The following is a 7324-nucleotide window of genomic DNA, read 5'->3' on the forward strand; positions in this document are numbered from 1 at the left end:
AATTCCTCATTGACAGAAATCGTTTTATAATTTTTCTCTCTGGCAACTCTAACTGAAAACACGAAAAACACCAAGAGGAATCGACAAAAATAATAAATAATTTTTCCCATAGCCCAAATTTTATTCTTGTATTAATTTAAAACCATCACAAACATAAATGAAAAGTAAATAAATAATAAAAAATTTGCGGACATTTTGTTTCATATTAATATTATTCATATTAATAACACACGTTACCACGCTGATCAATTGAGTAAACACACATATCCGAATTGTTTCAAGAAAAAACAAGAGATACTCTAAAGTTATTGTAAATATTTATCTTTATTTATTTCGTTAAAGTATACACGAAAACAGCTGATTTTAATGATATCGATTATCGTTAAAAGTGGCTACTGAACACCAACGTAACTAAACGATTTACTGAATTCCACTACTGATAATAAAAATAAAATTTTAAAAAACGTTTATAGGCGCTATAGCAACAACAACAACAAACCTAAAACAATCATATGTTGTCGAAACTAAGCAAGAAGCGGATCAATTTCGAGGTTTATGACGTTTACAACTTTTTGACAGTCGAAAACCTAAAAATCCTAAATACGAACCATCTCAGTACATATAAAGGGTGATTTTTAAGAGCTATAGGAAATTAAAAAAATTCATCGAACAGATCGATCCTTTTCGGTCCGTTCCGACAGAGGAACTAGTTCCAGTTTATCAAGGGCGCAATTCTTATCCGATTTGACTGAAATTTTGCACGTGGTGTTTTGGTATCACAACCGACAACTGTGCTAGGTATGGTCTAAATCGGTTCATAACCTGATATAGCTGCCATATAAACCGACCTTGGGTGTTGACTTCTACAGCTTCTAGAGGGCGCAATTCTTATCCGATTTGGTTGAAATTTAGCACGAAGTGTTCTGGTATGACTTCCAACATTTGTGCCAAGTATATCTATATCAGTCCATAACATATAGCCGCCATATAAATCGATCTCCCGAATAGACTTCTTGAGCCTCTAGAGGGATCATCGATTTGGCCGATGTGTTTTATTTTGACTTCCAACAACTGTGTTATATATGTATGGTCTAAATCAGTCTGTATCCTGATATAGCCGCCATATAACCGGTCTTCCGATTAGACTTCTTGGGCTTCTAGAGGGCGAAATTCTTATCCAATATGGTTGAAATTTTGAATATGTCGTATATGGTATGACTTCCATCAACTGTTCTAAGATTGGTCTAAATGGGTATATAACCTGATATAGCTGCCACATAAAACGATCTCCTAGTTTGACTTTTCGATCCTCTGGAGGGCGCAATTATTTAAAGAACTTGACAAATGCGATCCATGGTGGAGGGTACAAAAGATTCGGTCCGGCCGAACTTAGCACGCTTTTACTTGTTTTTTTTTTTTTTAAGTACACAAATTTTGGGCCAATGTTGTTTCCAAATGTGAATATTTTAGTAAATTGGGTATGTGTAGGGGAAATATGAGTTGAAACAAGTAAAAAGGCATTAAGTTTGTCCTGTCCGAAGTTTAGATACCCACCACCTCAGGTACATATGTAATTACAAATTTCAGATTTAATGAAAGGAAAAAAACTGTGTATTAGGGCATGGTATTAGCTTTCTTTTAACAGAATCACGATTTTCAGAGAAATCAATGAGATTATAATAGTATTTGAATTCAACAAAGAGGCGGCGTAAAGGGTCATTCATTGCTTAGTTCGATGTAAAATAACTTAATTGAAGCAGCTGACAGTTACGGGATGGTCTAAAGGGTACATTGATATAAATTCTACTCAAATGAAATCGTAGATTATTTTGCCTGGCATAATTTTGAAAAGGAAAGTTAAATTTAGCATTGTTCTTCCGTTTTTCAATTTAAGTAATTTTATTAAGTTAAATCTGAATTCATACGACGTTAGAGTCAGAGGATCCCAGCCACGCCCCTTGCGGTAAAATAAAAGATTTTGAACAGTTTCATTCGCATTTGAGTGAATAGAATAGGTTGGACCCATATTCGAAAGCACTACGCACAAATGAAATATGTAATTGTTCCGTTATTAAATGATCTAAAAAAATTCTTGCTCCAACGCTGGATAAATCCCTATGTTCCCTAAAATATAATCGATTGTCCAACAGAATCCCCAAATCATAACTAGAATCCACATACTCCACTTTATAATTATTCAAATAATAACTTGTATCTATCATCTTTAGCCGAGAGAAAGACATTTATTTACATTTCAAAGTGTTAAGTTTCAACATATTAGCGCTGCACCATTTATAAAACTTGTTGAGATCAGATTGCAATATGCATTGGTTTGTCTCCTCATTAAAAGAATAGAAAATTTTTACGTCATCTGCATACATTGGAACCTTACACTGAAGTATTGCATTCGGCAGTAATTTATAAACAATGTGAATAAAACTGGTCCGAGATAGCTTCCTTGAGGGACACCAGATGTTATATTAATTTTACCAGAAAATTTCTCTGCCCATTAGGTAGGATTTTACACAGTTCAAAAACGCTTAACCCTATCAAAATCTTTGCTAAAATCCGTATAAATCCGATGTTTCCGGAAGCCATGTTGAAATTTAAAAAAATAGATGAGACTTGAAAATATAATAAAATATAATAATCATTCACCATCTTTTCAAAAATTTTGGGAATTGTGTTCAATTTAGCAACTTTCCTTTAGTTCGATGCTTCAGTTCTACTACCCGATTTAAATAAAGGAACAATGAAAGATTCTTTCCAAATTGGAAGCATATAGCCAGTGTCCAGAAACTTATTAAAAAATTATAGAGAGAGGAAGTGAAAAATTGCTGCACGGTATTTAAAAATACACGAAGCGAATAATTGAACATTAAAAGTTGAAAATTCGGTAATACGACAGAAATGAGGCAAATATCTCAAGTGTTACTATCTCCAACATCTTTTCCGAAATGTAACCTCTTTGGATAATCATTATATCGTTACATAAGAAACCGTAAAAAGATTTAGAATCAGATATCAATTCGTTCTTCATTCTCTATATATAGCGATGATATAGTCTTTTATTGAAGATAGTGTATTGTGATGGAAAAATTTACAAAGAACAACATTTTTTAATTCTTTATACAATACAATAACTAGTCTAATAAAACACATAAAAGAAAAAGAAAAGACACAAGCAGGGAAAGGGACAATTTACCGAAAATATTCAAATCATCAACATACATACATACCTGGGTTTTCAGAACGCCTTAATAACTCGGACATATATGACAAGAATAACTTTAGACTAGCATTAAAAAGTAAGAATACGGTAAATAGTTTATTTAGTAGGACAAAGACTAAGATAAAGACCGAAGACAAGTCAAATGTTGTACACAAAATACAATGCGACTCGGACAAAATAAAAAACTAGACTTTCGGCACATAAATCCGATCAAAAAATGGCACGCAAACCAATAGAACAAAAGACGGCACTAGCCTCGCATTGCACTTTAACTGGACACATGTCCAATCTTAAGGATGCAAAGCTTTTAGCGCAAGAAAACAACAATAAACGAAGATACATGCTTGAATTGCTTCACATTATTGATACACCCACTGACAAACGAACAGATTTATAGGAGTTTAGTCAACAAATATAGGCAATAGAGAGAGAAAGCATTCATTATAAGAAAGTCATTTGAATAGTTAAAAATGTAATTATTTAGTAAAAATGTTTTTCTGTTTGTATATTTTTATGTAAAATGTTAAATTTTCGGTGTTCGAAAATTGGAGTTTTCAAAATAAAACAATTTTCAAAAACTTAAACATTCGGTTTTTAATTATTGTTTCATGACCTTGAGCCAAAACAACCAAAAAAGTATCCTTTATAAAGCTTATCCTTCTTATTCTTTAATCTTGATAAAGCAGCAGAATTCCATGGGGGACCAGTATTCTTAGAGACCAGTATTTTCAGAAGAGAAACAATTGCCAGTTTCATACAAATAAGAGTAAGCAGAATCCTTAGAAGAGGACACTAAGGGAAATTATATTGTTTATTGTGGGATGATATTTATCCTCAGGATGAACTAGCGCTTCACATGGAAAATCCAAGATACCCCCATTATTTCATTTCATGTTGGGCAAATTAAAATCTCCGAGAGCAATTAAGATATCGTTGAACTTTGATGATTCAAATGCACTAAGAATAGACGACGTGTACTAGCTATATATATCAGCATTCGAACAAGGCGGCACATATGAGCAAGTGATGTTGAGAGTTAAATTCTTAAGAAAAAAATATCAAGCGATGCTTTGAATGACTTGTTTTTGTGGCAACCGAGTCGTTTGCCCTTACAATGGCTGGTACTATGTTCGTTTTTCACGACATTCTTTCGTGATTACTTTTTTTAGATAATAGATTTTCCCTCATTACTAATGAAAAAATCTTCATAAAAGTATTATGTTTTCATTGATATTTTTGTAGTGTTTTGAAAAAATAACCGCGAAAAATGTGTGTTTTCAACCGTGAAAAAAGAATATAGTACCAGCCTTTGTGTTGTATAAAAACGAGTCGTTTTCAAATCATTATAAAGGGAAAACGAGTCGTTTGCTCAAAACAGCTTTGGTCTGAACATTAATATTATGTTCACCATTTTTCCACTAGAGCCCAAATTCACTTGATTTGAGATAATCTCCAAAACCCGTTTCCACTACGATTTATGCGGTTTTATTTGTCAACAGTGACGTTTTTCATAGCCTTTTTATTGTGACTAGCATTTAATTGTGTTCAGCATGTACATTGCGGTCAGCAATTATGTTTGTGAAACGATTTTATTAAATTACTACTAAATTTTGTAATTTCAATAAGAGATTGTCAGATGTTAAGAAAAAGTGCTGCCCAAAAATTCCAATAATAACCGGTATTCAATGCAATCGCAGTGTTTAAAAGGAGATTCGCTGCAAATCTCCTAAAATAAGAACATTTGCTCAAATTGAAAATGTATGGGAACCCTCGTTGCAAAAACGAGATTTCCGAAATCTCGTCGCAAATCTAGATTTGCTCCAAGTGGAAACATGGTTTAATGTTCGTTGACAAATATGGATCAAAGCTTTTTGTGGCACAGAGTTGTATACATGTGTGTTACGAACAAAACAAAAAGGGTTCAATGTATTCATTGGGATTTGACTACGCATCATGATGCACCCTATGGCGTTATCAAATCCCGGTTAATGGGATTTAACTAGTTAGTATTCTGCATTTGATTTGGATATGAAAAATCCGCAATTACTTTTTTGGCAACCCAATATTGAAAATTCATATATTGGGTTGCCCAAAAAGTTATTGCGGATTTTTTAAAAGAAAGTAAACGCATTTTTAATAAAACTTAGAATGAACTTTAATCTAATATACTTTTTTTACACTTTTTTTCTAAAGCAAGCTAAAAGTAACAGCTGATAACTGACAGAAGAAAGAATGCAATTACAGAGTCACAAGCTGTGAAAAAATTTGTCAACGCCGACTATATGAAAAATCCGCAATTACTTTTTGGGCAACCCAATATATACTAGCCCAGTGCATGTGCGGATTAATTTAATCCATGAATGGCAAAATTATAATTTAAATATCAAATTTTAGAAAAATCGCTAAAAAAGATTGGGCCCATTTTCTCCAACGACACCCGTTGACCACTACTTGTAACTGAAATATAACTGACAGATGGGGCCTATTTTTACTAACGACATCTGACATCCAAAAGACTCAATTGAAATACTGTATGTTTACGTATTGTATATCTTTAGTCTGGAGTATTGCCATATCAGAAACGTTACCCAACAGCTAAAACTGCAATAAAACACACAATTTCAAATGTTTTGTTTGAAAGTTTTTATTTTTTGGATGGTTTTCTTTTTGTTTGTTTCTGTTTTTGTTTTTTGTTCTTGTATTTAGGTTTAGTGTTATAACATTCAATTAAAATGACAATATGTTTCTTTTGTTTTATACAACAGTAATTAATGGTATTTATTTGATATTTTGCAATAAAGTAAATACAACTTAAATCAAGGATACATCTTACACAATTTGTAAACGTATGTATGTTCATTGTACATATCATAATTAAATATATATGTATGTATGTGTATATTATTATATTGACTTTGAGGAATAATGGTTACATATTGTGGTTTTTGTGTTTCTTCTTTTGTGTAGATCGAAAAGTAGAGAACACAAAAGAAACGGTGTAGTTTAATAATTTTGTTTTCATTGGATTAATTAAAAACTGGAACGGAACAATTGAACTTTAGTTGGTTTGTTTATGGCTATTTAAACTTTAAACGGTTTCTTGTAAAGAGAATTATTTCTCTTTAATAATGGCAGGCTTTGCATTTCATAGTTTTGTATTTGTTTCATATTTTTGTATTAGAAAACAGAAAAACGAGAAAAATTAAACATTAGAAAGACAAATACATTTATAAGTAACCAAATGTGTTGCAATAGTGTATTGGTGTGTAAAGGGAGGGTGGTGTATAATTTTGAGTTCTGATTTCCAAGAGTTTGTGCTAATTTTTACGAATGAGTTTTTGTTCATATATGTTTTGTTTTTCTTTTTTAATTCAATATTTATAATTATTTTTGTTTTTAATAAAAAGACACGAAAGTGAAAGAGGTTGATTTTTCCAATTTTTTTTTTAAGTTTTGATTTGCCTTAATTTGGGTTTTACTTATAAATAACACTTGTTGCTGCTTTTTTAAGGTATTCTTAAATATTAAAAACACACCGAGAAATTTTATTAAAAATTTTTAATTTTACTGTTTTCCTATCGAATTTAAAATTTTGACTTTTTCCTTTAATTTCTAGACCTTAAATTTTGTTATCCTAATGAAGATAATTTCGATATTTTTCCGTTATTCAAAACACCGAAAGCCTAAATGTAGGTTTAAATTTGGTTTCCTTAGACTTGTTCTTACTAAAGACAGCGATAGATAATTAGATGATGATAGTAAGAAAAAGGGCAATATTTACTTAAACTGTGTGTTGTGGAGTGTGGGACTTTATACAAACATTTTATGGTGTATACATGGTTTCCCATTTAGTTGGGGGTCTTAGTATTCATTAATAAATTTTCTCAGCACATTCTTTATTGAAATAACCGAAAAATCTATAAAAGAAATTAATTGTAATTGCGTTAATTCGTTCTTCTTCCTCTTGTTGATGTTGAGTGTAAATTTGAAATAAAACTGATGTTTTTTTAAAACAAAATTTTACTTTATCACATTTGCATTACGTCTTTGTTCTTAGCACCTGATAAACCTGACCTCAAAGCATTCGCAATC

The sequence above is a fragment of the Stomoxys calcitrans genome, chromosome 4, assembly GCF_963082655.1.
Source record: "Stomoxys calcitrans chromosome 4, idStoCalc2.1, whole genome shotgun sequence".
Taxonomy (NCBI): Eukaryota; Metazoa; Arthropoda; class Insecta; order Diptera; family Muscidae; genus Stomoxys; species Stomoxys calcitrans.